Genomic DNA, 16882 nt, shown 5'->3' with positions numbered 1-16882 from the left:
TCAGCAGGTTTTTTGCAGTAGCTGATGGTGTTCCTCAGCTCTTCCAAAACACCTCGACCTGTGTATAAAACCAGATGTGAGAAGCACGGGGTGGAGAGTTTGGTGCTACCTGGAGGTTGTGGGAGGCCCCAAATTAGCTTTGAACAAGCGATTGATGAAGAGAAGGATTTAATGCAAACAACAGCAGGGGCAGACCCCCTGAAATCACCTCTTGTAACTCAGAAATATAAAAATGAAGCACTCGGAGGACTCAAAAGGCAAAAGTTTCTCAGATGAATTGAAGTGAAAGCAAAATAAACTGGACAAGGAGAAAGGCAGGTCCTGCTGCCAGGTGGAGCCCACGGCAAAGGGCGGGGGAGGCCCCCAGGGTGGGAAAAGCAGAGGTTACTCACAGTGGACTGGGGAGTCTGGAATTTTGGTGGTGTCCCTCTCTCGTTTGCCCACGGCTGAGTTCAGTCTGTGGGAGGAAGAGCAGGCTGGGCTCAGAATGTGCAGATATCCCAGTGCCACCTCCGAGGAGCAGCCAGGCCCTGCTGGAGACAGCAGCAGGTAACCACAGCAGGGCACAAACAGTGCCACGGCTGGGGAGCCCCTGGGGCTGCATCCCCTCCCTCGGGTGACACCAACGCTCAGAGACAACACAGCGCTGTGGGGTGTTCCTCCTCTGGCTCAGGTATTCCTGCTCTTGGATCAGGTATTTTTCCTGCTGGCCCAAGAATTCCCCCTCTGGGCCCAGGCGTTCCTACTCCTCGACAAGGTGTTTCCCTTCTTGGCCCAGTTATTCCTTCTCTTGGACCAGTTATTCCTTCTCTTGGACCAGTTATTCCTCCTGGACCAGTTATTCCCCATCCTGGACCAGTTACTTCCCTCTTCCTGTATTCCATCTCCTGCACCAGGTATTCCCACTCCTGGACCAGGTATTCCTATATTCCTCCTCTTGGCCCAGGTATTCCTCATCTGAACCAGGTATTATTCCCCCTGGACCAATTACTTCTCCTCCTGGACAAGCTATTTCCCTTCCTGGCCCAGCCCTTCCTCCAAAGCACATATTTAGTCTCAATATTTGCATTTATACCACCTTTAGTTTTAATGAAATCATTCATTTGCTCCACATTCACCTTCCACAGACATCCCAGCACATCCCAACACCTTCCCGATGAGGAAAGGCTGGGAGAGCTGGGGGTGCTCAGCTGGAGAGGAGAAGGCTCCAGGGAGAGCTGCGAGCCCCTTGCAGGGCCTGAAGGGGCTCCAGGAGAGCTGCAGAGGGACTGGGGACAAGGGATTCAGGGCCAGGACCCAGGCAATGGCTTCCCAGTGCCAGAGGGCAGGGCTGGGTGGGATCTTGGGAAGGAATTGTTCCCTGGCAGGGTGGGCAGGGGCTGGCATGGAATTGCCAGAGCAGCTGGGGCTGCCCCTGGATCCCTGGCAGTGCCCAAGGCCAGGCTGGACATTGGGGTTGGGAGCAGCCTGGCACAGTGGGAGGTGTCACTGTCCATGGCAGGGCAGGGGTGGGATGGGATGAGCTTTAAGGTCCTTCCAACCCAAATCATTCCGGGATTCTGGAATTCACATGTTTGGATCCTCAGGCTTGAGCAACATCTGCTGAGCTGCCGAGGGGAGAAGACAAACCGGGGCTAAGATGGAGAGATTTCAGTTCCGTTCCCACTTTGGTTACACATTTCCTGGGTGAAACTGGGCAAGCTCATCCCACTCGGGCCCAAGTTCGTCCCCATTTCCAAACGGGAACACTTCTCTATCCCACAGCGGTGCTGTGACTCAGCACTGAGCGTCTGGGGGGCCCTGGATCCTACGGGAAGGGAGAGACCCACGGAGATAAACAGGGATCCTCTTAACTGGAAACAGATGGGGAGACAGCCAGGAGACTTTCTCTGCTCATTAAAAAACCCCAGGATTAAAAGGCTGTGCTTATTCACTTTTATTTTTATCCCACGTGGTTTCAGCAATTTTCCCTCCCACCTTTCCAGGCAGAGAAGGGCCCCCAGAACCTGAGGAAAACATGAACGAACCCAACTCTGCATTTATTCGAGGCAAAGGGTTAATCCTACAGAGTTTCATCACTTCAAAGAGGCTTTCCAGAAAAGCGTCTGAGTCACAACAGAGAAATCATTGCAAAATCTGCACATTTGAGAGCTAAATCTTCCCAGAAATATCACCCTCAACACTAGAAGGGGAGGGGGGAATACAAAAAGCAGCCGGGCCCGTGCAGCCTGAGGAGCAGCAGCAGCAGAAGGGCAGCGATGGAGCAAAGCATCAGCACTTCCATGAATTCCTTGGAGCCAGCACTCGGCTCTGGCCAGCCAGGACAAGGCTCTGGCCCAGGCTCCAGGCAGCCCCAGCTCTGTTGCAGCCCCAGCCCAGCTCAGGCTGATCCATTTCCATTTTTTTCCCTAAAATGGGATTTGCAGCCTGGCTCCCACTCCTGCAGGCGCTGCCAATCCACTCCCATATTCCAGAGGGGATTTTTACTTTTATAAGGACACCGATCCTGTTTTCTTGCGGCCAAAATTCAAGAAAATCACCTTTTTTAGAGACATTTAAGATGACCCTTGAGGTGCAGTGCCTGCGATTGTGAGGAATTCCGAGCATTCCCATCTCATCTCCTCCACGGGATTGTGCAAATCCCTGCTGCTCTCCCTTCTCACTGTTCAAAAGTCACTATTTAATACTTTTAAACCACTCCTGCCTGATGATTCCTTCAGAATTCCTCGGGATTGACCACTCCAGGCCTGCCAGATCCAGGGTGGGGAGGCAGCTGGTGGTGAGCTTCTGATTCCATCCAAGGTAATGCAGGGAAGGCAGGAATTGCCTTTCCCTGGAAATGTGCTCGCCTGCAGAGATTCCTGTGTGAACCCAGGGATTGAGAAACCTCCCAGAACGTTCCTGCACCATCTCAAAGCACAGGAGTGGGAAAAAAAAGGAGGAACGGGCAACTCCAGTTCAGTTGGAGTTTGTGATTCCTGCTCAACCTCAGGATTGCAGCAGGAAGGAGTCAATCCCACAGCCCTGGATCCGTGGCCAGCTTCAGAGGGGTCAGTGGGAACGGCTCTCCCTGACCTTGCCCTGGATGAGCCTCTCCTTGGATACTGCCCTGACTTTCCTGCAGGGATAGACAGCCTACGGATGCACTCACCAATCCATGGATGCACACCCCAATCCATGGATGCACTCACAAATCCATGGATGCACTCCCAGCCCATGGATGCACTCACCAATCCATGGATGCACTCAAAAATCCATGGATGCACTCACAAATCCATGGATGCACACCCCAATCCATGGATGCACTCCCAGCCCATGGATGCACTCACCAATCCATGGATACACTCACCAATCCATGGATGCACACCCCAATCCATGGATGCACTCCCAGCCCATGGATGCACTCACCAATCCATGGATGCACTCACCAATCCATGGATGCACTCCCAGCCCATGGATGCACACCCCAATCCAGGGATGCACTCACCAATCCATGGATGCACTCACCAATCCATGGATGCACACCCCAATCCATGGATGCACTCAAAAATCCATGGATGCACTCCCAGCCCATGGATGCACTCCCAATCCATGGATGCACACCCCAATCCAGGGATGCACTCACCTATCCATGGATGCACATCCCAATCCATGGATGCACTCACCAATCCATGGATGCACTCCCAGCCCATGGATGCACTCTCCAGCCCATGGATGCACACCCCAATCCATGGATGCACTCACCAATCCATGGATGCACTCACCACTCCATGGATGCACACCCCGCACTCCCAGCCCACGGATACACTCCCAGCCCATGGAGCATCTCCAACCCCAAGCCCAGGCAGGACCAGGAAGGGTTTTTTATAAGGATTCTTTTCCAGCAGGATTTTGAGCAGCAGGCTTTGCTCTGAGGGGGATCTCCCCCTTCTGCAGAGGGCACAGCCCCACCGCAGCCCCTGAGATGGAGGGAGCTCCTTCAGCTTGGGAATTCCGGTCAGGACATTGATCCTGGCTCCTTCCATGTGCTGGGACTGGAGCAGCCCCAGGGGCTCTGCAGCTGGAGGGTGCCGGGTGCTCCCCACCAGGCGCTGCCCTGCTGCTCCTGCCCTCCGGAGCCGGCTCCTCCTGCTCCAGCTGAGCTCCCGGGATGGAGCAGAGGGAAGAGCTCCCAGGGAAGCTGAACCAGGACAGATGAAGCCCAACAGAACTCAGGCTGCCAAACTGCTCAGAAAGAGATCAGAGGGCAACCTCCAGACACCCACTCAGGGCTGTCTGAGCCTGGGTCCAGTTTGGAGCTCCAGTAAGAAGTCCAGGGATGAGGAGAGTTCCCAGATAAGCCCATTTTTCCGTGGAGCCACGCTGGTTTGGGAGCTGCAGCGGGTCAGGGAGAGCCCAGTTCCTGGAGTTGACTTGGGATGTGCCAGAGTCTGGCTCATCCTTCAAACCCCACGCAAATCCCAGCCCAGGCAGTGCCCCAGTGGGAGCTGAGATCCCAAACTCCCAGCACGGGAACCCAGCAGGGATTCCAGCACTAAGGGAGAGCACCAGACCCCAGCCAAGCCCACAAGTGGGAACAGCTCTGTCCCAGCCCTTTCCTGGTTTCCTTTTGCCCTACAACAAAGTGCAGCCAGTCCCAGGTGTTGGCTGCTGCTCACACATCCTGGCCTGAGCTGTCCGGGACAGACCAGTTTGGAACCTCCCCTCTCCCAGAATCCCGGAGAACAATTCCTGGAGCAGCAGGAGAGCTGCAGCCACACCAGTGAGATGGCCAGTGAGTGACCACCCGGGCCAGAGCTGAGGGACAGGCGGGAGGCAGCAGCAGGGACGTCGTGGCTGTGGGAATAACGAGCTAATCCCCATTCCCAGAATATTCCCCAGAGCTTTATCCACACGGATTTGACCACCCAGGATCCAGACCCCACGCCAGCCCACGTAACTCCTGCAGGATTTCTACAGAAACACTGAATCATTAAAGCTGGAAAAGCCCTCCAGGATAACTCCAGCCTTCGACCCAACTCCACCATGTTCACAAACCACATCACCACTCGTTTTCCAGGCACTTCCAGGGCTGGTGATTCCACCACTTCCCTGGGAAGTTTGTTCCAACAAGGACACGGGGAAAGCTCAGCAATCAGGCTGCAATAGTGCCCTTTTCAGCCCGTAGTCACTCAGCCTTTCCTGGCTCTCCACAGCGGGGGAACACCAGGGAGGAGCAGCTTTTCCCAAGTTTCCTGCATGACGCTCTCCAGCTGAATTAATACCATTTCCTTCCCAGCTTATTTGGCATTCCAGGGGCTTCCTGAGAGCAGCATTCCCCTCTAGGCTTCACTAAAGAAAATAATTGGGGAAAAAAAAAGGAACAAAAGAAAAAAAACCAACCAACAAAAAACCCCCAAGAAGTGCCGTGGGCTGTTGGCTGCATTGTTTGGCTCAGCCCCTGGTTTCCTGACCATTGGTTGCTGCGGGAGCTGGAACCGCTCCATAAGGGGAAAAACGAGGAATTTTGGTGTGTTCTGCCAATAGCAGAAGAGAGGGACACTTCTGGCAGGTTGCAGAAGTGCCCAGCACTGAACGGCTGCGGGAGGGCCGGGGCAGGGAGGCTCTGCCTCGATCCACGTGTGAGCAGGGCTGGGCCTGCCCATGGAGAACCTTCCCGGGCCGTGATCCAGAGGAGTTTTCCCTCAGGATGCACCGGCAGGACACAGCCGGGCCGGTGATGTCACCTGCAGGGCACAGCAGCTTTGTAGGACTGAACAAAACCAAGTGAGGGATTGGAAGGCAAAGAGAACAGTAAAAGGGAAACTTTTAACATGCAAATTCCAGCTCTGCTCCTCGACAATTTTAGTCTTGCACAAACTGCTCTTTGTCTTGTTAACGATAAAGCAGAAGCAATTAAGCAAAGTGCAATAAAACTTAAACAGAAGAGAATTAAACCGACTCCGGGATTACTGTATAACCCCACTGACGGGGCCCTTCCAGCTGGTATCACAAAAAGCTGCCGGTTTGCTTCAAATGCAGAATGGAGGAGCAGAAATTCTGCAGGAAACGTCTCCCTAAAAACAATCTCTCCGTTGGGACAGAGGCTGTGGAGGGCTGGGAGCTGCCTCAGCTTTATCCCTGTGCTGAATTCCATCCCGAGCCCTCAGCAAGGCTTCCTCTCTTCCTCCTGGCATGGGACAACGGGCACAGAATCCTGGCATGGTTTGGGTTGGAAGAGACCTTAAAAACCATCTAAATCCAACCTTGGCATGGGTGGCACTGTCCCAGGCTGCTCCAGCCCCAATATCCAGCCCGGCCTTGGGCACTGCCAGGGATCCAGGGGCAGCCCCAGCTGCTCTGGCAATTCCATGCCAGCCCCTGCCCACCCTGCCAGGGAACAATTCCTTCCCAAGATCCCATCCAGCCCTGCCCTCTGGCACTGGGAAGCCATTGCCTGGGTCCTGGCCCTGAATCCCTTGTCCCCAGTCCCTCTGCAGCTCTCCTGGAGCCCCTTTAGGCCCTGCAAGGGGCTCGCAGCTCTCCCTGGAGCCTTCTCCTCTCCAGCTGAGCACCGCTTCCCTGTCAGCCCACACTGACCCCAAACTGACGCCCTTTCCCCCAGTCACTATTTTCCCTGATGGATTTACCTGTAGAAGATCACGGGGGAGTTTTGTGCCCTCCAGACACACATCAGGGCTGGAAAATGGGTTTTCTCTAAGCCCCATAAGTGGTGGCTGCACACAGGGCCTGTGCCCCACAGGAGGAATTCTGATCTGATCCCTGAGGACAACGGGGATGGTTCCGCCTCACATCCACCAATCCCCCATCCTGACACACACAGGGGTTCCTGGAGCCCGCTGCTCTTGGCAGACGAAGATGCCCCGACAGCAGCAGCTCCAGGGAAGCCCCAGCAGGGCCCAAAGGAGCTGGCAGCAGGAGCAGCCCCTGCCCGAGCCAAGGCTCTGCTGCTGGCAGCTTCTGCCCCTTCCCTGGATGGCACGGTGGGAGCGGGGCCAGAACCCACCCACGGGTTCATCTCTGTGCTCAGTCCCTGGCACAGCTCTGGCGCCTGGGCTTTTGTTTTGGCAGCTGCACGCGCAGTTACTGAGGTCGGGTTTTTTCCTTTTAATGTTTTCTGGTTTATGTTTAAAAAAAAAAAAAAAAATCATGAAATATCTACGGGGTTTTGTCATTTCCCCGTGCAAGAAAACGAAGTGAATTTACAGGGTTTTAGCGAAGTCCCGGGATGTGCCAAGGGCTGCATCCTTCCAGGGATTAAATGCCAGGCGCTGGTGGAGGTGAGAGAGGCGTTGGAAAAGCAGCCAGGAAAATGTGGAGCCTCACATCTGCCACGTCCAAAAGCCAAAAACACACAGGGCACAACCTCAGAGCTCCTCCAGAGCCTCCTGACTGCTGCTCCCACAGCTCCAGCAGCCTCACACGGAGAATTCCCACAGAAAACACAGACAGCTTCACCCCCTCGGCCTGCTTGGCTTTTTTCTGGGCCCTTAAGCACAGAAAAGAGGGATGAAGGCTGAAAAAAGGCGGAGCTACAACCTGGGACAGGCAGAGCAAAGGATCCGGAGAAGAGAAAACTCCAGGGAGATCTCGGTGCAGCCTCCTGGTGCTCGGAAGGGGCTCATAAAGGGGGGATCAACGTCCTACAGCGGCAGAGAGTGACAGGACAAGGGGTTTTAAACTAAACAGGAGAGGTGCAGGGAGGGAATTGGGAAGGAATTGTTCCCTGGCAGGGTGGGCAGGGGCTGGCATGGAATTGCCAGAGCAGCTGGGGCTGCCCCTGGATCCCTGGCAGTGCCCAAGGCCAGGCTGGACATTGGGGCTTGAGCAGCCTGGCATAGTGGGAGGTGTCCCTGCCATGGTAGGGGTGGCACTGGGTGGGATTTAAGGTCCTTCCACCCCAAACCATTCCAGGTTTCTGTGATTCCCGATCCTATGATCTCCCCGGCCCCATCAGGGCCATCTCCCCATCCTAGGGAGCCTGGAGGGGAATCCAGCCCTACCCACCAGGAGCAGCCACATCAGGGCTCCTAGGCTGGGCGGGGAATGGAAGTTTGGGATTGAAATCTGTGGACAGAGCATTAAAGATGCCACGAAATCTTCTGGGCAACCCCAGCCTGCAATTCCCACCCTTCTGGGCAGGAGGTTCTCCTTTCCCTTTCTCCATGCACAGAATTCCAGCTTCAGAATTCCAGCTTCGAGTTAACCGAGGTCCCAAGTACTCTAAAGGATAGAAGGTACTGTAAAAATGCAAATATATTATAAATTCCCTGAATTAGGATGGTGCAAAAGCATTTTTGCCTGGGAATTTTTCGCTTAGCAATTCCTTCACCTGTGTGTGCAGCCCCTGAAAACCAAAATAAGTCATATTTTCCACTCTCTGGACACAGCATCCACACACAGTGTGGTGTTATTTAATTGAATATACAGAGGAGATGCTGAAAGATTTCTGTTGAAATGAAAAAAAATAATTGGAATCTCAGTGGAAATTCAACAAGGGAACTTCCCCAAGCGATTCAGGACCAAAGGCAATGGGGTTTTTCCCTATCCTCAACAAAAAGGCAGAAAGAGAAGAAAATGATCCTTTTATTCCCTGCGGGCAAACCCAGAGTTTCTGGTCCTTTCTCCAGGATGGGAATCTCCCTTCCCCAGAGGCTCGTAGGGAGCTCATCCTGAAACTCCTTTCCGTTTTGTCCCGGAACAGAAATGGTGACAGACCCAGAAATGTGAATTAGGCCCAGTGAGCAGGTCCCTGCCTGTCCCCAGTGCCACCCTCAGCCCCACAAAGCCTTTGCTGTGCTCCCACTCCGTGGCAGGGGAACTGGGGGAGAATTGGGTTCATGAACACAGCTTTTCTCCAGGTAAATATTTTCCCAGGCAAGGTGGAGCTGCTGGAAAGGGATTCACCAGGGAACCCAGAGCCAGCTGCAAGGCGTGGAGTTTTTCCGTCCCTTCCAAAGGAGAGTGTAGCTATTTCTGCTTTATCTTTATTTTTATATATATTTATATCTTGCAGTTGTCTGCGCGCACACACACCCCTCCATGTGCGACTCTGACTCAAAATTCCAAACCAAATCCCAATTCCAGGCCATTCTCAGCAGATCCCAATTTCACACAGCTGGGAAGGCTGTGAAGACCTGGCCCCCCTGGAAGATCCTGATGTTCCCCACAGCAGATCCAGGGGGGAAACCTCACATTTTAGAGCTCTGGAGCGCACACAGAGAGAGCACAAATAACTTTTAAATCAAGATATGCGTTTGTTTAACAGGAAAGGGAGGAAAAGCATGACAGAGTTTGGAGGGAATGTCGGGAGCTGTGCGGGGAGAGCAGAGTCAAGTCTGGGCAGTGTTTGCTCCCCTGTCATCACTGGCTCCACAGACCTCCCTTGTCTGCACTCACAAAAATCCACCTTGTGCCAGGGAACCAGGCCTTAACGAGCGCCAGAGCGTGTTTTGGGTCATTTCCAGGTGATTGGGCTCCTCTTAACAGATCCTGCTTGTAGATGAAGGCAAATATTTGTGTAGGGACCCCATTGGCTGCGTGTCCGTCTCTCCTGGTTTTTCCCCTCATAAACCTGTTCCTCAGGAATCCACAGCCCAGCGCTGGCTGGGGCAGTGGGAGAAAACCCAGAGCAGGGTTTTCCACATCCTCAGAACCCCAGACAGGATCTCCTCCTCACCAGAGAGTCTCCACTCTTCCCACCCCGCTGCATCCATCAGAAATTCCCCTTTTTCGACTCCTACACAGGGATGCAGCCTGGCCAAATATTTCCTCCAGCATCTTCTGCTTCCAGTGGATTGGGGTGGCTCTTTGGGACACCTGAGGTGGATTTGGAGGGGAAGAGCTCTGCCCTTTGGTGGGACAAATCTCCTGAGACTCCAGCAAAGCTGCAGGACAACGAACGATCATTAATCGAATGATTCTTTATCGAAATGAGAACCTGGAGCCTCCTGCCTGTGCCTGGGATGGAACAGCCACTCCAAGATTTAAACGCTAATTTAAACCCCAGGAATCCTGGTGCTGCCCTTTCCTTGCTCCTTGCTCCAGTGCCATTTCCTGACATTTTCCTTCCCTTTATCCCTGTAAGGGTTTGAGGGCTCCAAGTGGGAGCAGAGTTCAGGATGCAGCCGGGAGGACGAAGCCACACGAGGCCGCCACAGGATCTGCAGGAGTTGGGGTGAGGATGAGCAGGAGGATCCACTCCAGGAGAGACCCCCAGTTTCACCCCATTCCCAACAAAAGCCCACTCCCACAGTGTGGGAATGGTGATTGGAATACCCCAAGGGAAGGGCTCACGTGAAGGATTTGTGTTTGCTGCACCCACCTGCTGGATTCTCACTTGGACATGGAATCGTGGAACCATGGAATGGTTTGGCTTGGGGGGACCTTAAAGCTCATCCAGTCCCCAGGGTCACCTTCCACTCTCCCAGGCTCCAAGCCCTGTCCAACCTGACCTGGGACCTTCCAGGGATGGAGCAGCCACAGATTCATGAGAAACAACTCGATTTTGGTGCCTTTATTGACCACTGATGTTTGTGTGGTGAAGGCACCTGCAGGTGGAGCTGGCAGATGGAGAGGTGACCCCGAGAGCCACCACTGAGGCCAAAAGCAGCTGGGAGGTTCCAGAACTTCCCCTGATTTAAAAGGAAACCAACCCTAAGTCCAGCCTGTGCCTCTTGGAAACATTCCAGCTGTACCTGCTGCTGTCACACCCAGGGGCTGGATAAATTATCCCAACACATCCAAGCCGGGAGCAAAGCGACATCCTCAAGTGGATCAGGAGAACGAGAGCATTCAGTGGCACAAACCCCCCTTTTCCAACCCTGCCAGACTCAGGGAATTTGTTTCCAAGAGCCAGCCAGTGCTGTGCACATTTATTACCACGTCTCTCACGAGATAAGGTGTGAGCTCCTGTTTCGTTAGCAACAAGCTCACACTGGTGACCAAAAATACCTTGAAAACACCTCGCTGAGCTCATCAGGGCTCAGAGCTGGAATGGCATCAAGGTCAAATATTAAAGATTTCAAGGTAAATAAATATTTTTTGGAAGGCTGGTGCCACAACCCAAGCAAAGACAGTGGATATATCCCTGTGGACAGACATGCAGAAAATCTGAGAGCATATTCCTTCAGCTTAGCATGGGGCTCAATCAACAATTGGATTCAAAATATTCATTTGGGGATATTTTTAAAAGAATTTTAATGTGTTTGTCAAGAAAAAATGGACAAATAATTTCCTCAGCACATCCAACCTGTTTTATTTATTTAACTGCGTGTTACCTTTTCCTAAGAAATTAAAAAACCAGATCTGAAACCTGCAGAGAATCCAGAGCCAGAAATTACTCATGTGCTCAGCTACTGATCCAAAAAGCCTCCTGCTCTGCAGAGCCTCGAGAGGAAGAATGCTTCAAAAACCCTCCCTAAGATGAAATCTCTGATGGAACAACTGAGAGATCACGAAAAAACCAAAAAATCATTCTTTTAACGCAAGCAAGAAACTCTTCAGTCAAAGATCCCAAGCAGCCACACATCTGAACTTGAGATGAAACGGCTGCTTTAGAAAAAAATAAATAAACAAAGCAAATACAAACACTTAAAATAATCAACTGCTGGCAAAGTGGATCCTCAGCCAGCATCCGTCCCCCTCTGACTGTGCCAGCGTGAGAAATAGCACAGGTTTTTGGAGTTTTGTTCTGATTCCTTGGTTAAATCCAGGAATCCTCACAGCTGGATTCCCAATGGATTTTTCCTGGTCTATCCCAGAGCAGCAACAACTTTTCCCCCCCCCCAGATCCCATTTACAAAGCGCAGCTCTGAACCTCCAACCACCACTCCTTCTTCAAGGGGCTGCTGCAAACCCGCCCTGAGCACCATCCCCTCAGACAGAGACCCCTCAGTGATCCCAAACAAGCTGGGTTTGGGTCCAGGGAGAGACAATTCCCGTTGTAACAACTCCTCTGCCTCTTGCCCCATGTGCAGAGCAATGTTTGGACACGAGGCAAGTCTGAAACTGCCTCCAGCCTCTTTAGGAAAGCTTAAAAAAAATGTTAGAAGTACCAAAAAAAAAAACAACCCAACCCTCTCCAGGGGCCAGCATTCCTGCTTGGTGCCTGAGCCTCAAACGAAGGATGGCTGCAGGCCCTGACAGGCAGAGCTCAGGTCTGGGATTTGCACAGAGCAGAGGGGTTTTGTGTCTGCAGAGCAGCTGAGCGGGACATTTCTGTCCCAGAAGGGACAGAGCAGTGGGACAGGCCCAGGGAAGGTGTGGGGTGAGGTGGCTGAGGGTCCTGAGCAGGACATTTCTGTCCCAGCAGGGATGGGCCCAGGGAAGGTGTGGGGTGAGGTGGCTGAGTGCCCTGAGCAGGACATTTCTGTCCCAGCAGGGCCAGAGCAGCAAGGATGGGCCCAGGGAAGGTGTGGGATGAGGTGGCTGAGTGCCCTGAGCAGGACGTTTCTGTCCCAGCAGGACAGGCCCAGGGAAGGTGTGGGGTGAGGTGGCTGAGTGCCCCCAAACAGGCAGCTCCGTCACATCCAGTCAGGGAGGGGAACTGGGAGATCTCAGTGCGGGGCCAGGGCTGGAGGAGGAGTTGAGGGCTTTAAACAGAACAGTTGGCACAGGGAGAGCCACCCTGAGCAGCTCCAGCCCCGTGCAGGGCAATAAAACCGGGACTTGTGCCCAGGGCGAGTCATTAAACCCAACCAGTGACCAACCAGTGACCAACTGGTGACCAGCTGATGACAGGGTGGGAAAATGAGGGGCAGCAGGAGAGAACTCCCCCGTGGGATGGTGTGAAAGGGCAGGAGGCTCCTGGGTCTCCTCTGAACTCTGCAGCTCAGTAATTCTCTCCCCACTGGCGCTCCGGGCTGTGGGCAGGATGTGGTCCCGCACCTCCTGTGCACCGCCAGCACCGCGGGGCTCGGAAATCCTGCAGCAAACACAGCTTGGGGGTGGCTCCGATTCCCCCAGGAGTGCTCCAGCCCCTCAGGATCTGGCCAGGAGCCAGCCAGGAGTTTCCCTGGTGGCCTGGCAGGCAGCAGCAGCTCCATGTGCTGCTCCACGGCCCGCACGGTGCGGGGCTGAGCACCAGAAGGTGGTGCTGCAAGAATGGTGCTCGCACCCCAAAACAGCCCGACCTGAGCTGCCTGCAAGGTGCTGAATCATCCCCGGGGCTGCAGGAAACCCCAGGGCCCTCCAGAGCTGCTCACCTCACACCCACAGTGGGCAAGGCCGGGGGAAGTCAAGCGGTCGGGTCACCGGGGGACATGAAATGTCAGCCTTGGGTTTCTAAAAGCTCTGCAGGATTTTCCTCTCTGAGGCTTTTGTGCTCATTCATGGACAAAAAGCAGAGCTGCAAACATGGCCCCGCTCTGGTGGCACAGGGAGGATGAGCAGAACTCTGACCTCACTCCCCAAAAGAGAGAAACTTCCAACATGAGCAGCCTGGGATAATGGAAAGTGTCCCTGCCCATGGTCTTTAAGTCCCTTCCAGCCCAAACCACTCTGTGGCCTACAACGCCTTTATTTTTCAAGGGGTTTTTGGCCCCTTTTGGGTTTGGTTTTTATTTTCCTTCCTGAAAGTCAGTTTGGAAGATGCCGTTCCTTCCCCCAGCAGAAGCGTCAGGCTTACACCCACACCCGGAGTCCGAGGGAAGGGGCTCAGAACTGTAAAAATAATCCCCCCAAATGTGTCAGATTAGAAAGGATCATGGCACGAGAGGTTGTTTGTTTGCCCAGGGGGCAGAAGAAGCCCTGGAGGTCTCAGCTTTTGCTTTGTGAGCTGTGCAGGAGCCGCCTTAAACTCCCTAAAATCACCAGCAGCGATGAAGTGGAGTGAAATTAGCCCGTCATTTGTCTTGGGAGCTCCTCTGAGCCCCAGACTGAGCAGCAACAGCACTGATGCTCAAACTTCTGGGGCACTGCGGAGAGGGAATTCCAGCAGAACAACTCTGCTGCAGTCAAGGCCCTTGATTTCTTTGGAATCAGCATTCCCAGGAAGATGAAAAGATTGGTGGTTCAGAAAGTGGTGCCACAACCCCATAGGCTCCTCAGAGACCCTCAGACACCAGGATCCAGCACTGACAAAGCCTGACCTGCTAAACCCAGGCTGCAGAAGGCCCCAGGCATTTCTGCGTCAGGCTCAGGACTCGTCCTTAAGCTTCAATTTCTCGTATGAAAATAGAAAACAGTCTGGATTGAAAGACTACAAACGGCAGCAGAAGCAGCAGCTCTGAGTGGAGATGTTCTGGTGATTGATTTCTTCTCTGTTAAGGTTCTGTTCCCTTTTTCTCGAGGCTTTTTTTGTCTGGCTTCGCTGCCCAGACCTCTCAAATTCAGCACCAGATGGTTTTTGTTGTTGTTTCTGCTCTTCGAGGAGAAAGCCCCCAACTCCCAAAGCCCAAGGACAGATCTCTGTGGGCCCTCCCTGAACCCAGCAAATCCTGCTGTAATTCACCTACAACTGCTGCTTGAGATCCTTGTGCCTTAAGAGAAGCATTTCTTGCATTGTAGGCTTTGCACAAACCAAAACCTGGGGAATTCTTGGAAACCTGCCCCTTTTCAATCAGCCCTCTGTGCATCTCACCCAGACCCTCTGGCTGCAGCTGCCTTTGTGGTCAACTGTGACACTCTGGAATGGCTTTTGATGAGCAGCAATGGTCAGAAACCAGAAGCCATCACAATTTTCTCTGGTCATGGAGGGCCTGCAGTGCTAAAGGTCAAAGAAAAAAAAAAAAATACTACAAAAAAATATTTCTATCCTTTACAAAGTATTTGACGTTTCTGTAGCCATGTCTGACTGGCTGCCAGTGACAAAATCTGTGATTTTTTTGTTCTGGAGCACCAAGATTTTTTAAATTATGTTCTTAAATAATGGAATATCCAGCCCAGCTCCTGGACCCCAACAGTTCCCACCCTGGGCATCCCTGGCAGCGCTGCCCAAACGCTCCTGGAGCTCTGGCAGCCTCGGGGCCGTGCCCATTCCCTGGGGAGCCTGGGCAGTGCCCAGCAGCCTCTGGGGGAAGAACCTTTCCCTGCTCTCCAGCCTGAGCCTGCCCTGGCCCAGCTCCAGCCGCTCCCTGGGTGCTGTCCCTGGCCCAGGAGCAGAGATCGGAGCTGCCCCTCGGGAGGAGCCGCAGCCCCGCTGAGCTCTGCCCTCAGTGTCCTCTGCTCCAGCTGGACACACCAAGAACCCTCAACTGCCCCTCCAGACCCTTCCCACCCCCTTGTCCCACCTTTGGACACTTTCTAAACACCTTTAGATCTTTCTTCCACCCCAAACTCCCCCAGCACTGCAGCGAGGCCGCCCCAGCCCAGAGCAGAGCAGGACAATCCCTCCCTTGACCAGCCCCAGGTCTGAGATCAGAGCACACAAAGCCCAGGACTCAAAGTCCAGCCCCACAGCACCCCCAGCCCCACTGGGAGCTGCCCAGGGCACAAACTGGGGGCACTGGGAGGGTGCACTGCGGGTTTTAGAGCCCCGTTCTGGTTCCCTGCAGCAGCAGTGGCTCTGCAGGGCTGTGGCAGCACTTTGCAAAGTGAGCCTGGAGGGAGCGGGCCTGGTGGCAGCTCCATGTGGCCCGCACTTTGAGCAGAGATCACTAATTCGGGAGGCACAAGGAGCAAGGTCAGCCACGAGGAGCAGCTCCAGAGCTTCCCTAGCAGCTCAGAGAGCCCTCACCGTGGGTAACACAAACATTTTGCTGAGCTGCAGCAGGAGGAAGCTCCCCAGGCCCCGTGGCAAGACGAGCTCGGGGGGACAACACTCAGTGAGGGCCTTTCTCCCTCCTGGGGGTTTGTCCCCATTTATTCCCCTCTGCAGAGCCCCAGGAAAGCTCCTCTCCCAGGAGAATGGGGCCATCATGTCGGGATTATGTCGGGATTATGTCAGGATTATGTTGGATTATGTCAGAATTATGTCATGATTATGTCGGGATTATGTCGGGATCATGTCTTGATTATGTTGGTATTAAATTGGATTATGTTGGATTATGTCACGATTATGTCAGGATCATGTTGGGATCATGTCAGGATCATGTCGGGATCACGTCGGGATTATGTCAGGATTAACTCTCTGCCAGTGGGGCTTCCCCCGGTCCCTGCACTGCCTCAACCCCAACCAAGCAGCACCGGGGCACAAAAGTCGCCACGGATGTCCCCAGTGTCCTGCTGAGCCGGGCAGAGCTCGTTACCCCAGCACAAACAGGGAGATTGGGGGTTTTCCCCATTTCTCTCAGGTTTCAATCTCTTGCCTGCTCTGCGAGGTCACAGAATCACAGAATCACGGAATCATGGAATCATGGAATCACGGAATCATGGAATCATGGAATCAGAGAATTGTGGAATCACAGAATCATGGAATCATGGAATCGTGGAATCACAGAATCGTGGAATCATGGAATCACAGAATCATGGAATCATTGAGTCATCGAATTGTTGAATCACAGAATTATAGAATTATAGAATCACTGAATTATTGAATCATCGAATCACTGAATCACAGAATTATGGAATCAGGGAATCATGGAATCATCGCGTCATGGAGTCATTGAATCACTGAATTGTTGAATTATTGAGTCATAGAATCACAGAATTATGGAATCAGGGAATCATGGAATCATCGCGTCATGGAGTCATTGAATCACTGAATTGTTGAATTATTGAATCATAGAATCACGGAATCACTGAATTATTGAGTCATAGAGTCACAGAATGATGGAATCATGGAACTATTGAATTGTTGAATTATTGAATCACTGAATCCCAGAATCCCAGAATCCTGGAATGGTTTGGGTTGGAAGGGACCCTAAATCCCACCCAGTTCCCCCCCTGCCATGGCAGGGACACCTCCCACTGTGCCAGGCTGCTCCCAGCCCTGTCCAGCCTG

General features: G+C 53.2%; 1 protein-coding gene across 1 annotated transcript in view; it reads right to left on the bottom strand.

Annotated features, from left to right (window-relative positions):
- Positions 1-16882, bottom strand: part of LOC125337527 (transcription factor HIVEP3-like) — a 244864-nt gene that overhangs the window by 69612 nt on the left and 158370 nt on the right. The window contains 1 exon segment of the mRNA XM_048327365.1: positions 393-457. The gene's annotated coding sequence lies outside the window, so the exon portion shown is untranslated.

Source organism: Corvus hawaiiensis, chromosome 23 (genome assembly GCF_020740725.1).
Source record: "Corvus hawaiiensis isolate bCorHaw1 chromosome 23, bCorHaw1.pri.cur, whole genome shotgun sequence".
NCBI classification, from domain to species: domain Eukaryota; kingdom Metazoa; phylum Chordata; class Aves; order Passeriformes; family Corvidae; genus Corvus; species Corvus hawaiiensis.
The sequence above is the reverse complement of the archived record's forward strand: the minus strand, read 5'-3'. Positions and strand labels throughout refer to the sequence as shown.